The following is a 15,915-nucleotide window of genomic DNA, read 5'->3' as shown; positions in this document are numbered from 1 at the left end:
TGATATAAATGTAGTCCTTATAGAAGAGAGTTTGAGTAAAAGAAGATAACATTTTTCCCCTTTCCTTAATATTTACCTTTTCAGGTATTCCTTGCTCTTTGATTTTCGGTATCAAACTTTCCACAGAGCTCTGGTCTTTTCTTTGCAAAAAGTTGGAAGTCTTCTATTTTGTTGAATGCCCATACTTTCCCTTGGAAGTATATAGTCAGTTTTGCTGGGTAGCTGATTCTTGGTTGGAGACCCAGCTCTCTTGCCTTTCTGAAGATCATGTTCCATGCCTTACGATCATTCAGCGTAGAACTTGCAAGGTCTTGTGTGACCCTGATTGGCATTCCTTTATATCTAAATTGTCTTTTTCTGGCTTCCTGTAGGATTTTTTCTTTTGTTTGATAGCTTTGGAATTTGGCAATTACATTCCTGGGAGTTGTCTTTTGGGGGTTTAGTGTAGAAGGTGTTCTGTGAGCTCTGTCAGTGGCTGTATTGCCCCCTTGTTCTAGAATCTCTGGGCAATTTTCTTTGATTATATCTTGTATCACCATGTCCAGTTTGGTGTTTATTTCTGGCTTTTCTGGGAGTCCAATTATTCTTAAATTTTCTCTTCTCCCCCTGTTTTCCAGATCTATCACCTTGTCGGTGAGATATTTTATGTTCTCTTCTAATTTCTTGGTGTTTTGGCTTTGCTTTATTAGTTCTTGCTTTAAAGCCTGGTTTTCTTTTACAGTTTGGTCAAACTGGTTTTGTAGATGCGTGAATTTCTTTTGCATCATTTCCCACTTTTCCTCCCAGAGGGCTTCCATCTTTTTGGTCCTTTCTGATTCAAATTCTTCATGGGTTTGTGGAGAGTTTCTATTTCCTTTGGAAGATTTTGGAGAATTTTCTTGTATATCTTCTTCTATCTGCTCTGTATTTTGTATTTTGGCTCCATAGAATGTGTCCAGAGTCGCCCCTTTCTTCTTATTTTTCTTGGTATTTTGGGGCTTCTGTGCTTCTGTGGAGTTTGTCATCTCTGAACGTGGAGGATTGGCTTTTCTTGTCTTTGTCTGGTGTTCAGAGGCAGTCCTGGGCAGATGGTTCTATGAGCTTTCCCTGGGTTAAACTGAATATGCCTCACTGGAACTGGAATGGAAGGGTCGGACCACGAGGCCACACTCTCCCCCTGGCTCGATTTCCGGAAGTTGCCTTCAGAATCCCTGGCCGTGAGGCTGTTTCCTCGGCCTGCGGGGGGGATGGGCTGCCGCTTCCCCAAGCTCCGAGAGCACAGACTTTCACTGAGACTTGGATAGCAAGATCCAGCCCGTGAGGCTGTCTTGCCCGCCCTGAGGGTTGCTGTTGTTTTGACCAGCTCTTTGCAGCGGAGGCCCCAGGCAGTAACTTTCACCCGGACCGACCGGCTCTCTGCAGCGGAGGCCCCAGGCAGTAACTTTCACCCGGACCGACTGGCTCTCTGCAGCGGAAGCCCCAGGCAGTAACTTTCACCCGGACTGGGACTTGGGTAGAAGACCCTGAGGGTTGTTGTTCCTCAGACCCTGCTCTCTGAGCCCGGCGCGGCTGCCGCTTCCGGGAGCCTTGGACTCTGCGCTCCTACCCCTGAGGTCCGAGGGATCTCGGGTTCTGGCTTTTAAGGGGAGCTGTACCTTTTGAACCAGGTCCAGGTCCAGGAGGAGGGTTCCCAGGGTCTGTGCTGTTGATCGTTTTGAATTTCGGCGCCTTAGGAGCTTCTAGTTTGAGATCGGTCGGGAAGGGTTTTCCGGAGATCTGAACTTCAGCTTTCTCTAAGCCGCCATCTTAACCGGAAGTCTCTTCCCAGGTTAATTTCTAAAGCATGGGAAGAGCTTTCTGAGGGCCATTTTGACCTCCTTGTTCCTTAGAGTATAGATCAGAGGATTCAAAGTTGGGCTCAACATGGTGTATAGAGCACCAGCTAGTTTACTTCTCTCTGGATTATAGCCACAAATAGGACTAATATAGGCATAGAAAACAGCAGTGTAATACATGGACACCACAATGAAATGGGAGGAGCAGGTAGAGAATGCTCTCTTCTTCCCTTCTGTTGTCTGGTTTTTCAGGATGCTAGAGATAATAAACCCATAGGACACCAAGGTTAGAACAAAATTTATAAAGCCATAGAAGGCATCTGCCAAGACAGTCATGACCCTGTTAATGTATGTGGAAATACAGGAGAGCAACAACAGAGGAGGGATCTCACAGAAGAATTGAGTAATCACATTGGGTCCACAGAAGGACAGTTATGTCATTAGACCAGTATTTATGGAGGAATTGAAGGCACATATCAGCCACACACTAACTGTAAACACATTACAGAGCATCTTGATCATCCTGGTGCTCAAGGGGTGGCAGATGGCCACATAATGATCATAAGCCATGACAGTGAAAAGAAATAATTCTGATGATGCAGACCAAATGAGGAAATAGAGCTGGGTCATGCAGTCCCCATAGGAGAGAGTATTCTCCTCTGAAAGCAGCCCCTCCAGCACTTTGGGCAGAAGAGAAGAGGTACAGATGATTTCCATTGTAGCCAAGTTGAACAAAACAAAGTATATGGGGCTTGGAGGCCTGAGTTCAGTGCGATGGCTGTAATGATCAGGACATTGCCTGTGAGAGCCACTAGATACAAGGAGAGGAAACAGCCAAATAATGGAATGCGGAGACTGGGGTGTTCAGAGAAACCTATGGAATTCCTCCACTTTGTTATTCCTTTGAGCACAATAGTAATTCAACACCAACATATACCACAATTTGTTCAGTCATTCTCCAATTGAAGGGCGTCCCCTCATTTTCCAATTTTTTGCCACTACAAAGAGAGCAGTTATGAATATTCTCATTCATGGCTTTTTCCTTATTGTCTCTTTGAGGTATAAACACAGGAGTGCTATGGCTGGGTCAAAAGGTAGGCAGTATTTTAGTGCCCTCTGGACATAGTTCCAAATTGTCCTCCAGAATGGTTGGATCAAGAGAAAGGAAATTCTTAATGATAGTTTTGTGAAAATAAGGAATGAAATGAAATAATAAAAAACTAAAAGAGAAGATAGTAAATTTAGTTATTATACACTGGACAATCATAGGAGAGAATACACTTAAATTTCAAGCAAGTAGTTACGTAATCTTTAGAAGTAATTCTATTCCTTTGAAATATGTATGTATGCAAAAATATAGATAAATATGAATATAATGTAAAAGAGGAGGTTTAGTAAGTTGAATATCCATGTAAATATTAGAAGTGAGGCAATGAAAAAATGAAGGCAAGAAAGAAAATTATAGACACTTAAATAGAGTAATAAATGAAATCTAAATAGACTTTAGAATTGTTAAATCTAAATTAAATATGATTCTCTAAAATGACTAATACAATTGATGAGCATTTAGTCAGTGTATAATTGGAAATCTTGTGCCTTTGAACTACATTTCCCAGGAGCCCACTGACTTCCTATCTTTACATGCTGGCATAGACAGAAGATATGTGTCTATGTCTCTTTTCTTCTGTAAAAATTAAAATTAAATCTCAAATATGAAAATATTATATTTTAAGAGATTCATTAATGATCATTAGAAATAAAGGCATAAAAGGGATACAAAATAAAAACTACATGCCCATGGCTAAGTAGCCTATTCAAAACCTCTGCACTTACCACCACCATGCATGCAACATCAAGCCAAAGAGAGAAAGAGGATTGCCCACTCAATTTATTCCCTGTCTACAGGAAGTACTTAATGAGAGGAAGTTAGTGGGCTCCTAGGAAATATTCTTTTTTAGGGTATCAGATTTTCAATTATACATTCTCCCTGATGATTAAATTGGGGTGGTTAGTCTCCCCAATTTGATCATTTAACATAATCATCTCTTAAATTATAGTAATTTGTCAATAAAAGAGAAAAGAACAAACCCATGATTTCTAGGTGCATTGACAAAAAGCCAGTTAGGGGGCAGTCCCCTTCACCATAAGAGTATACATACAAAAACAAATGCATTCAGTCTCACACTTTTCAAATCACCACATCCTAGATAAGTTCACTCTGGATCTTCTGGTGCAGCATGTTGTCTATGCAAGCATCTTCATGGTGCCTTCTCTAAACAGGTCACTTTCTGAATTCAGAGAATTAGCATGTTTCTTATCCTAAAATTACTCTGAAAAAGAATTTAAACATTTACATTTTAGAATAATTATACATTCCTCCCTGAAGATGTTGAAAAAAACAGGGATCACATAATGATGCATGGCTGAGTTATGAGGTATATGAATCAGTTCGCAAAAGAAATAAAAAAATTAAAAAATCCAAATAAAAGAAAAAAGATAACATTTGAATGAAATACAGACTATCAGATGTGTTTGTACTGACATTAGGGCAAATGTATTTTAAAATTATATTACTTCAAAATTAAAAATAATTAAAGAAAATCTCTTCAATGCTGGTGATTTGCCCTTCAAATACAAAAAGGAAAGAAAAAATAAAACTGAAATAGTACATTGCACATGCAAGCCAAAACACTAATAAAAAAGTTTAAAAAATAAAAAAAACATATGGCTTACAACCATTGGCATACTGTGTCAGCTAAGGAAAGGTAGAATACAAAGTTTTCTCACCAAAATGAGATCCATTTCCTCTTCTAATTTGCCATGATCCACTCTATGTGAATGCAAATGATTTTCACAAAGTAACAGTTTTTTTTTAAATAAAGAACAGTAGTAAAACAGATAATGCACATTTAAAAGGTATCAAAATTCCCAAAGTTATAATATCCCATTTAATTATAATAGCAAACAAACTTACTGTCAGAATGGAATTTTATATGGTTTATATACAATAGAATGATGAAATTAAGAATGAGAGAGAGGGAAAAGGGGAGGATAGCTGCCCCAGCCTGGTATGAACATAGCATGTGTTCAGAGGCCTCAGCCAAGTGGCCATCCCAGAAGATTAAATCTAGCTTGGTTTCCAGCCATGAGGCCACCACCAAGTCCCTTTCACAGGAAGTGACACAAAATATAAAGGCAGTTCTTTACATCACTTCCTGTGTCTCATATGTATCAATGGTGGCTTCAACTTGGCTTTAGACAGCCCAGGGTGTCAGTCAGTTGTTTCTGATTTGTCACTTGCTAGCACATGAGGGCCATAGAACTTCCTCCCCTACACATAATCCTTAAGTGGGGTGTATACATTACTGGTGGCTAAAATAGCCTAGATAATTTTTGCAAAGCCCCATTTCTCCTGCCATAACTTTTTGAGATCCCCCACTCCCCAACTCACCAAATCTGAAAGAACTCTGAATTCTCTTTGGAACTTATGCCTTGCTCCTGTATGAATGGAGATTTTGAACCCTAGACTTCAATCCTCAGAAGTTCTTGGTGTTTCCTAGATTTTCCTATAATCTCACCTGAGTCCCCAGGTTGGTGAGATCACAATTGGTATTTAACTGACAGTAAAGCCTCACTCTCTCTCTTCTCTGCCATTGCAATGATGTAGTAAGTAAGCTAAGTGCAGGGATTTTGTAAGGGCTAATCAGACATGGGCACATGGTTTTTATTTTGTGTCCTTGATTTCTAATAATCCTTAATAAAACTCATAAATTATAATATTTTATTAGTAGAAACTAATTAAATTTTTACAGTTATGACAACCAAAAGATTGGATGAGAACTTCTCAATTTTTTTAAAAATATATTTTATTTGATCATTTCCAAGCATTATTCGTTAAAGACATAGATCATTTTCTTTTCCTCCCCTCCACCCCCCATAGCCGACGCGTAAGTCCACTGGGCATTAGATGTTTTCTTGATTTGAACCCATTGCTTTGTTGATAGTATTTGCATTAGAGTGTTCATTTAGAGTATATCCTCTGTCATGTCCCCTCAACCTCTGTATTCATGCAGTTGCTTTTTCTCGGTGTTTCCACTCCCATAGTTTATCCTTTGCTTATGAATGGTGTTTTTTTCTCCTGGATCCCTGCAAGTTGTTCAGGGACATTACACCGCCACTAATGGAGAAGTCCATTACGTTCGATTATACCACAGTGTATTAGTCTCTGTGTACAATGTTCTCCTCGTTCTGCTCCTCTCGCTCTGCATCACTTCCTGGAGGTTGTTCCAGTCTCCATGGAACTTCTCCACTTTATTATTCCTTTTAGCACAATAGTATTCCATCACCAACATATACCACAGTTTGTTCAGCCATTCCCCAATTGATGGGCATCCCCTCGTTTTCCAATTTTTGGCCACCACAAAGAGCGTAGCTATGAATATTCTTGTACAAGTCTTTTTGTCCATTATCTCTTTGGGGTACAGACCCAGCAGTGCTATGGCTGGGTCAAAGGGTAGATATTCTTTTGTCATCCTTTGGGCATAGTTCCAAATAGCCCTCCAGAATGGTTGGATCAATTCACAACTCCACCAGCAATGAATTAATGTCCCTATTTTGCCACATCCCCTCCAGCATTCATTACTTTCCTTTGCTGTAATGTTAGCCAATCTGCTAGGTGTGAGGTGATACCTCAGAGTTGTTTTGATTTACATCTCTCTGATTATAAGAGATGTAGAGCACTTCTTCATGTGCTTGTTAATAGTTTTGATTTCTTTATCTGAGAACTGCCTATCCATTTCCCTTGCCCATTTATCAATTGGAGAATGGCTTGATTTTTTGTACAATTGATTTAGCTCATTATAAATATGAGTAATTAAACCTTTGTCAGAGGTTTCTATGAAGATTTTTTCCCGATTTGTTGTTTCCCTTCTGATTTTACTTACATTGGTTTTGTTTGTACAAAAGCTTTTTAGTTTGATGTAGTCAAAATTATTTATTTTACATTTTGTGATTCTTTCTATATCTTGCTTGGTTTTAAAGCCTTTCCCCTCCCAAAGGTCTGACATGTATACTATTCTGTGTTTACCCAATTTACTTATGGTTTCCTTCTTTATATTTAAGTCACTCACCCATTTTGAATTTATCTTGGTGTAGGGTGTGAGGTGTTGATCTATTCCTAGTCTCTCCCACACTGTCTTCCAATTTTCCCAGCAGTTTTTATCGAATAGTGGATTTTTGTCCCCAAAGCTGGGATCTTTGGGTTTATCGTATACTGTCTTGCTGAGGTCGCTTTCCCCCAGTCTATTCCACTGATCTTCCTTTCTGTTTCTTAGCCAGTACCAAATTGTTTTGATGACTGCTGCTTTGTAATATAGTTTTAGGTCAGGGACTGCAAGGCCCCCATCGTATGTGTTTTTTTTCATTATTTCCCTGGATATCCTTGATCTTTTGTTCTTCCAAATGAACTTTGTTATGTTTTTTTCTAAATCAGTGAAGAAGTATTTTGGTAGTTCAATGGGTATGGCACTAAATAGATAAATAAGTTTGGGTAGGATGGTCATTTTTATTATATTGGCTCGTCCTATCCATGAGCAGTTAATGTTTTTCCATTTGTTCAGGTCTAGTTTTAGTTGTGTGGCGAGTGTTTTGTAGTTGTGTTCATATAGTTCCTGTGTTTGTCTTGGGAGATAGATTCCTAGGTATTTTATTTTGTCTAAGGTGATTTTGAATGGGATTTCTCTTTCTAGTTCTTGCTGCAGAGCTGTGTTGGAGATATATAGAAAAGTTGATGATTTATGTGGGTTTATTTTGTATCCTGCAACTTTGCTAAAGTTGTTGATTATTTCAATTAGCTTTTTGGTTGAATCTCTAGGATTCTTTAAGTAGACCATCATGTCACCCGCAAAGAGTGATAACTTGGTCTCCTCCTTGCCTATTTTGATGCCTTCAATTCCTTTATCTTCTCTAATTGCTACTGCTAGTGTTTCTAGTACAATGTCAAATAGTAGAGGTGATAATGGGCATCCTTGTTTCACTCCTGATCTTATTGGGAATGCATCTAGTTTATCCCCATTGCAGATGATATTAGCTGTTGGTTTTAGATATATACTGTTTATTATTTTTAGGAATGACCCTTCTATTCCTATTCTTTCTAGTGTTTTTAATAGGAATTGGTGTTGTATTTTATCAAAGGCTTTTTCTGCATCTATTGAGATAATCATGTGGTTCTTGCTAGTTTGCTTGTTGATGTGGTCAATTATGTGGATGGTTTTCCTAATGTTGAACCAGCCCTGCATCCCTGGTATGAATCCTACTTGATCATGGTGAATGATCCTTCTGATCACTTGCTGGAGTCTTTTTGCTAGTATCCTATTTAAGATTTTAGCATCTATATTCATTAGGGAGATTGGCCTATAGTTTTCTTTCTCTGTTTTTGACCTGCCTGGTTTTGGAATCAGTACCATGTTTGTGTCGTAAAAGGAGTTTGGTAGAACTCCCTCTTTGGTTATTATGTCAAATAGTTTGTATAGTATTGGGATTAACTGTTCTCTGAATGTTTGATAGAATTCACAGGTGAATCCATCAGGCCCTGGGGATTTTTTCTTAGGAAGTTCTTTGATGGCTTGATGGATTTCAATTTCTGATATGGGATTATTTAAGAATTCTATTTCCTCTTCTGTTAGTCTAGGCAGTTTGTATTTTTGTATATATTCATCCATTTCTCCTAAATTGGTGTATTTATTGCCATATAATTGGGCAAAGTAATTTCTAATGATTGCCTTAATTTCCTCCTCATTGGAGGTGCTGTCCCCCTTTTCATCTTTAATGCTGTGAATTTGCTTTTCTTCCTTCCTTTTTTTAATTAGATTGACCAGTACTTTGTCTATTTTGTTTGTTTTTTTCAAAGTACCAGCTTCTTGTCTTATTTATTAAATCAATAGTTCTATCACTTTCGATTTTATTAATTTCTCCCTTAATTTTTAGGATTTCTAATTTGGTTTTCTGCTGGGGGTTTTTAATTTGATCGCTTTCGAGTTTTTTCAATTGCATTTCCAATTGATTGATCTCTGCTCTCCCTTGTTTGTTAATATAAGCTTTCAGGGATATGAATTTGCCTCTGATTACCGCTTTGGCTGCATCCCAAAAGGTTTGAAAGGATGTTTCGCCATTGTCATTTTCCTTGATGAAATTATTAATTGTTTCTATGATTTCTTCTTTAGCTAAACGGTTTTGGAGTATCATATTGTTTAATTTCCAATTGGTTTTAGATTTGGTTTTCCATGTACCATTACTCATCATTATTTTTATTGCCTTGAGATCTGAGAAGGCTGCATTCATTATTTCTGCTTTTTTGCATTTGTGTGCTATGTTTCTGTGACCTAATGTATGGTCAATATTTGTGAATGTGCCATGTGGTGCTGAGAAGAAGGTGTATTCCATTTTATCCCTATTTATTTTTCTCCATATGTCTATTAATTCTAATTTTTCTAAGATTTCATTCACTTCTTTTACCTCTTTCTTATTTATTTTTTGATTTGATTTATCTAAATTTGATAATGGTTGGTTTAAGTCTCCCACTAGTATGGTTTTATTGTCTATTTCTTCCTTCAATTCGCCTAGTTTCTCCATTAGAAATGTGGGTGCTATATTATTTGGTGCATACATGTTGATTAATGATATTTCCTCGTTGTCTAGAGTCCCTTTTAACAAAATATAATTACCTTCCCTATCCCTTTTGATCAGGTCTATTTTTGCATTGGCTTTATCAGATATCATGATTACCACTCCTGCCTTCTTTCTATCAGTTGAGGCCCAGAAGGTCTTACTCCATCCTTTAATTCTGACCTTGTGGGTGTCAACCCGCCTCATGTGTGTTTCTTGAAGACAGCATATGGTAGGGTTTTGGATTCTAATCCATTCTGCTATTCGTCTATGTTTTATGGGTGAGTTCATCCCATTCATGTTCAAAGTTATGATTGTCATTTGTGGACTCCCTGGCATTTTGATAGCCTTCCCTAATTCTAACCTTTTCTTCTTCGGCTCTACCTTTTAGTCCAGTGATTTACTTTGAATCAGTCCCCCTTGTCCCCTCCCTTGATGTTTCCCTTTTTAGTCCCTCCCTTTTCCTTCCCTCCCCCTCCCCCCTCTCTTTCCCTCCCTTTTTGTTCTCCCTCTCCCCCTCCCCCACTTGGTTTTCCCTTCTCCTTACCCTTGTTGGGTAAGATAGAATTCAAGATCCCAATGGATCTGGATGTTTTTCCCTCTCAGTGTTGATTTCCCTGAGATTGAGGTTTAAGTAAACCCCCCCCCTCTTCCTCTCCTTCTTATAGGAGTTTTCTTCCCCTCCCCTTCCCATGTGAATCTTTGTGTGAGAACGATTATTCTATTTGGTCTTTCTTTACCCCCTATTTATACATTACATTTTCCCCACATATTAGTATACATAGATTGATATAAATGTAGTCCTTATAGAAGAGAGTTTGAGTAAAAGAAGAAGATAACATTTTTCCCCTTTCCTTAATATTTACCTTTTCAGGTATTCCTTGCTCTTTGATTTTCGGTATCAAACTTTCCACAGAGCTCTGGTCTTTTCTTTGCAAAGAGTTGGAAGTCTTCTATTTTGTTGAATGCCCATACTTTCCCTTGGAAGTATATAGTCAGTTTTGCTGGGTAGCTGATTCTTGGTTGGAGACCCAGCTCTCTTGCCTTTCTGAAGATCATGTTCCATGCCTTACGATCATTCAGAGTAGAACTTGCAAGGTCTTGGGTGACCCTGATTGGCATTCCTTTATATCTAAATTGTCTTTTTCTGGCTTCCTGTAGGATTTTTTCTTTTGTTTGATAGCTTTGGAATTTGGCAATTACATTCCTGGGAGTTGTCTTTTGGGGGTTTAGTGTAGAAGGTGTTCTGTGAGCTCTGTCAGTGGCTGTATTGCCCCCTTGTTCTAGAATCTCTGGGCAATTTTCTTTGATTATATCTTGTATCACCATATCCAGTTTGGTGTTTATTTCTGGCTTTTCTGGAAGTCCAATTATTCTTAAATTATCTCTTCTCCCTCTATTTTCCAGATCTATCACCTTGTCAGTGAGATATTTTATGTTCTCTTCTAATTTCTTGGTGTTTTGGCTTTGCTTTATTAGTTCTTGCTTTAAAGCCTGGTTTTCTTTTACAGTTTGGTCAAACTGGTTTTGTAGATGCGTGAATTTCTTTTGCATTATTTCCTACTTTTCCTCCCAGAAGGCTTCCATCTATTTGGTCATTTCTGATTCAAATTCTTCATGGGTTTGTGGAGAGTTTCCATTTCCTTTGGAGGATTTTGGAGCATTTTCTTGTATATCTTCTTCTATCTGCTCTGTATTTTGTATTTTGGCTCCATAGAATGTGTCCAGAGTCGCCCCTTTCTTCTTATTTTTCTTGGTATTTTGGGGCTTCTGTGCTTCTGTGGAGTTTGCCATCTCTGAATGTGGAGGATTAGCTTTTCTTATCTCTGTCTGGTGTTCAGAGGCTTTAGTCCTGGGCAGATTGTCGGTTCTATGAGCTTTCCCTGGGTTAAACTGAACATGCCTCACTGGAACTGGAATGGAAGGGTCGGACCACGAGGCCAGAGGCCACACTCTCCCCCCGGCTCGCTGTCCGGAAGTTGCCTTCAGAATCGCTGGCCGTGAGGCTGTTTCGTCGGTCTGCAGGGGGATGGGCTGCAGCTTCCCCAAGCTCTGAGGGCAGGGACTTTCACTGAGACTTGGATAGCAGGATCCAGCCCATGAGGCTGTCTTGCCCTCCCTGAGGGTTGCTGTTGTTTCAACCCTGCTCTTGACTTTCACTGGGACTCGGGTAGAAGGCCCTGAGGGTTGTTGTTCCGAGGACCTTGCTCTCTGAGCCAGGCCAGGCTGCAGCTTCCCGGAGCCTTGGACTCTGCGCTCCTACCCCTGAGGTCCGAGTGATCTCGGGTTCTGGCTTTTGAGGGGAGCCGTACCTTTTGAACCGGGTCCAGGTCCAGGAGGAGGGTTCCCAGGGTCTGTGCTGTTGATCGTTTTGAATTTCGGCTCCTTAGGAGCTTATATTTTGAGATCGGTCGGGAAGGGTTTTCCAGAGTTCTGAACTTTAGCTTTCTCTAAGCCGCCATCTTAACCGGAAGTCTTCTCAATTTTTTTTAAAGAGAGCCTAGATAATTTTTTAAGCCATGTTTCTCCTGCCAAGGCTTTTTGGCCTCCCTCACAAAGCTGTTTCTGATTCAGTTTGCTCTTCCAGACCTTCTTGACCAAGATCGCTCACCTGGTCCCGGCCTGGCCCTGGATCCTGCTCCTGCCTCCAGTCATCCCCTCCAGACCTGCTTGACCCAGATTGCTCTTCCACCCTCATCCCAACCCTGGCAGGGCCCTGGCCTCAGATGATCTCTGACTTCCCAACCCAGATCACCTCAGGCCCAGCCCTAGGACCCAAGCTGCTAGTAGTTGCCCTTGTATCTTTGAATCACAAACCAACTGGTAAAAACTGGGGTGTTCTTTCTTTAGGCAACAATTAGCCTCCATGTGACAGGGGACCTTGGTGGGGGGGGGGGGAGATAAGGAGAAGGAAGAGACTTTTCCAAACAGGAAGTTGATTACAAACATGGTGTATTTCAAATGATATCTTTTGAGTGCACTGATTCTTTTACTCATCTTACCTGAGATTCAGGAGAGAAATTCAACTTCCTGCAACTCTTTGCCATTTGGGCCTGCCCAATTTTAGATTCCCAAAACCCATATTCTGGGGAATTCCACAGTACTAACAGAAGGTATCTCAATGGATAAAAAACAAACAAACAACAAACTTTAAAGAGAATGGAGGTTATATTTTTAAGGCTTTTCAGACTCTAGTGTTTTATAAAAATCTCTGTATTTTATTGCATTTTGGTGATTGTTTTGTTTAAGATTTAATTTGGTTGGTTTTAAGTTCATATATTAATGTATTCAATACTATTCTGTTACACTGAATCATTTTAATGGACTGGGTTTTAACTACTGTTATGTTCTGTTGCTTTTCCCCTATAACTATACTGAACAAATATTATTGAATAAGCCCATATAATAAAATAGTTTTCCATTTTGACTTTGTAAATTGTCACATAAAGGACGGATGGACTTCATCAAAACTGTTTACAATTGTATAACAACCTTTGGAAAACTGAATGAGCTAAATATCTCAAATTGATTTTAAGGGGTCTTTAAACATGATTTTTAATTTTTTTCAACAACTCTGATCATTTTGTCTGCCTCTAACAGAAGGTAAGGTTCATTTTAATAGCTGAAGTGAAATACAATTATAATCCCCACCTCCCACCTTTATAAAAATGTGAATGGATGGGACATTACAGTCTCATACCAAAGGAGCTGGGAAGTTAATCCCAAGACATGGTACCCTTGGATGGCTCCCAAAAAGGGAGCATCTCTCATTTATGACTCTTTAGCTCACTTTACTTTCACTTGAACAATCTGGATTTCTTGATGATGTTCTAGACCCAAATGAGTTTTACTTTGTTTAAAAATATGTTTGCTAAGGTTGAAACATTGCTACACCTGAAAACTTGTGACAAGTATCCACTTTCTTTAAATGTCATACAGCAATCTACATGAAATACGATAGTAGATTTGTTTGCTATTGTAATTAACTGGGCTATTGTGAATTTTGGAGATCTTGGTACTTTTTGAATGTGCATTACCTGTTGTACTACTGTTCTTTATAAAAAAAAAACTATTACTTTGTGAAAATCATTTGCTTGCACTCATAGTGGATCATGGCCTGTTATGAAGAGGAAATGTATCTCATTTTTGGTGAGAAATCTTATATTCTACATTTCCTTAGCTGACACAGTGTGTGTCAATGATTAGAAGATATATTTCTTTTATTTTTTAAACTTTTATTATATTTTTTCTTGCATGTGCAATATACAATTTCAGCTTTTTAAAAATTTTTTTTCTCTACTTTTTATATTTGAAGCACATGCCAACAGTATTGAGAATATTTTCTTTAACTTTTTTTATTTTGCAGTAATATTTGGTATAATGTCAATGCATCCCCCAAAGCTTGAGACTATAAAAATAATGCCACTGATTGATTAAAAAATTGTGGGACATTGCTTAATGATTCTGTCTGATTCCAGGACAAGAGGATATAAAAAGAGCTATTGCACAGTGCCAAGGAAGCACAAAGCTAAACTGCATAGTGCCAGTCAATCACAAGGTCAAATAGACCAACCAATCCTGGTTGGGGCAAGAGGTGACTTATTGAATTTTCAGTTGAATTATATAATACTTTTAAAGAAAATGAATATCTGTGGGAGAAACAAGATGGCAGATTAAAGAAGCATTCAGCTGAATTGCCTTGAAGTCCTTTCTAAATGATTTTTAAGAAACCACCTTAAATTGAATTTAAGAGTGACTGAAGCAACAAAGGATCAGAGTGAGGCATCTTTCCACCTGAAGACAAAAAAAGGAGATCAGAAAAAGGGATACATGTAAAATGAGGGATAATCTGACCTGAGTCCATGTGGATGAAACACATGTGTTGAGAATAGATGGTGATAAGAGAAGCAGCAGCAGTTTGGAGAGCACTTAAGCAAGAGACATTAAGGGGGCCTGGCACCTACCTAGAAAGACATTACAGGGTATCCTATCCTTCTGGTAGCACTAGACATGTATTATTTTAGAACCTCATTGTTTGTATACACTTCTGCACAGTTTGAGGGTAGAGAGGAGAACTTTCAATGAAGGGCAGTATGAAGCTTGACAAACAGTAAAAAGTATGACCCCTTGTGATTAGGGATTCAGAGGAACATCATTATTTCTAGTCCCAAGGGAGCAGGCACCCAGAGGAGCAGTATTAATTGCAGTCCCATGGAGTTAAGAGCCCTTTTTGGGTAAGGTTCATAGTGCAGAACAAGAGAGCAGTTATGATACCTTTGTCTTGATCATACCATTTTGGAAGCACCAAAAATACAATTTATGTAATTGCCCTCAATTGGGTATGACTGAAAAAATAAATTGTAGTATATGATGGTGATGGAATTCTATTGTGGTATGAGAAGTGACAAACTTCTTGATTTCCACATGAGCTGGAAAAACTTCCATGAACTGATGAGGAGTGAAATGAGTAGAACCAGGAGACTGAAACATTATGGGATGATCATATGTAATCAACGTTGCTACTGATAGCAATGCAATGATCCAAGACAATTCCAAGGAACTTATGAAAAGGAATGTTATCCCCATTTATAGAAAGAACTATTGCAATAGAAACACAGAGGGAAAACGTTTTATTTTTCACTTGTTTATTTGGGTTTAGGATATGGGGTTTCGGTTTTCAAAAGATTATTACAAAAAATGATTAATATGGAAGTGGGTATTGAGTGATAATACTTGTATAACCCAGTGGAATTGCTTGTTGGCTCTAGAAGAGGGGAGAGGAAAGGGAGGGAAAGTAGATGAATCATGTAACCCTGGAAAAACATTTCATTTAGAGTATACACCCCCAACCATATCCTTTCGACCAATGTATTCAAGCAGTTGTTTTTCCTCGGTGTTTTTACTCCCACTGCATTTCCTCTGAATGTGTATAGTGGTTTTTCTCATAGGTTCCTCCAAGTGGATCAGGGTCATTGCATTGCCACTAATGGAGAAGTCCATTACATTCGATTGTACCACAGTTTCAGTTTCTGTGTACAATGTTTTCCTGGTTCTGCTGCTCTCACTCTGCATCAATTCCTGGAGGTTGTTCCAGTCACCATGGAATTCTTCCACTTTATTATTCCTTTGAGCACAACAGTATTCCATCAGCAGCATATACCACAAATTGTTCAACCATTGCTCAATTGAAGGGCATCCCCTCGTTTTCCAATTTTTGGCCACCACAAAGAGCGTAGCTATGAATATTCTTGTACAAGTCTTTTTCCTTATTATCTCTTTGGGGTACAAACCCAGCAATGCTATGGCTGGATCAAAGGGCAGACAGTCTTTTAGTGCCACTTGAGCATAGTACCAAATTTCCATCCAGAATGGTTGGATCAATTCACAACTCCACCAGCAATGAATTAATGTCCCCATTTTGCCACATCCCCTCCAATTT

The 15,915-nt window shown here is 38.8% G+C and overlaps 1 pseudogene; it reads right to left on the bottom strand.

Moving 5' to 3' along the window:
- Window positions 1–1,808: 1,808 nt before the first annotated feature.
- LOC100028495 (olfactory receptor 13A1-like) lies at window positions 1,809–12,174 on the bottom strand (annotated as a pseudogene).
- Between the last annotated feature and the right edge of the window lie 3,741 nt (window positions 12,175–15,915).

The sequence above is a fragment of the Monodelphis domestica genome, chromosome 1 (genome assembly GCF_027887165.1).
Source record: "Monodelphis domestica isolate mMonDom1 chromosome 1, mMonDom1.pri, whole genome shotgun sequence".
NCBI lineage: Eukaryota > Metazoa > Chordata > Mammalia > Didelphimorphia > Didelphidae > Monodelphis > Monodelphis domestica.
The sequence above is the reverse complement of the archived record's forward strand: the minus strand, read 5'-3'. Positions and strand labels throughout refer to the sequence as shown.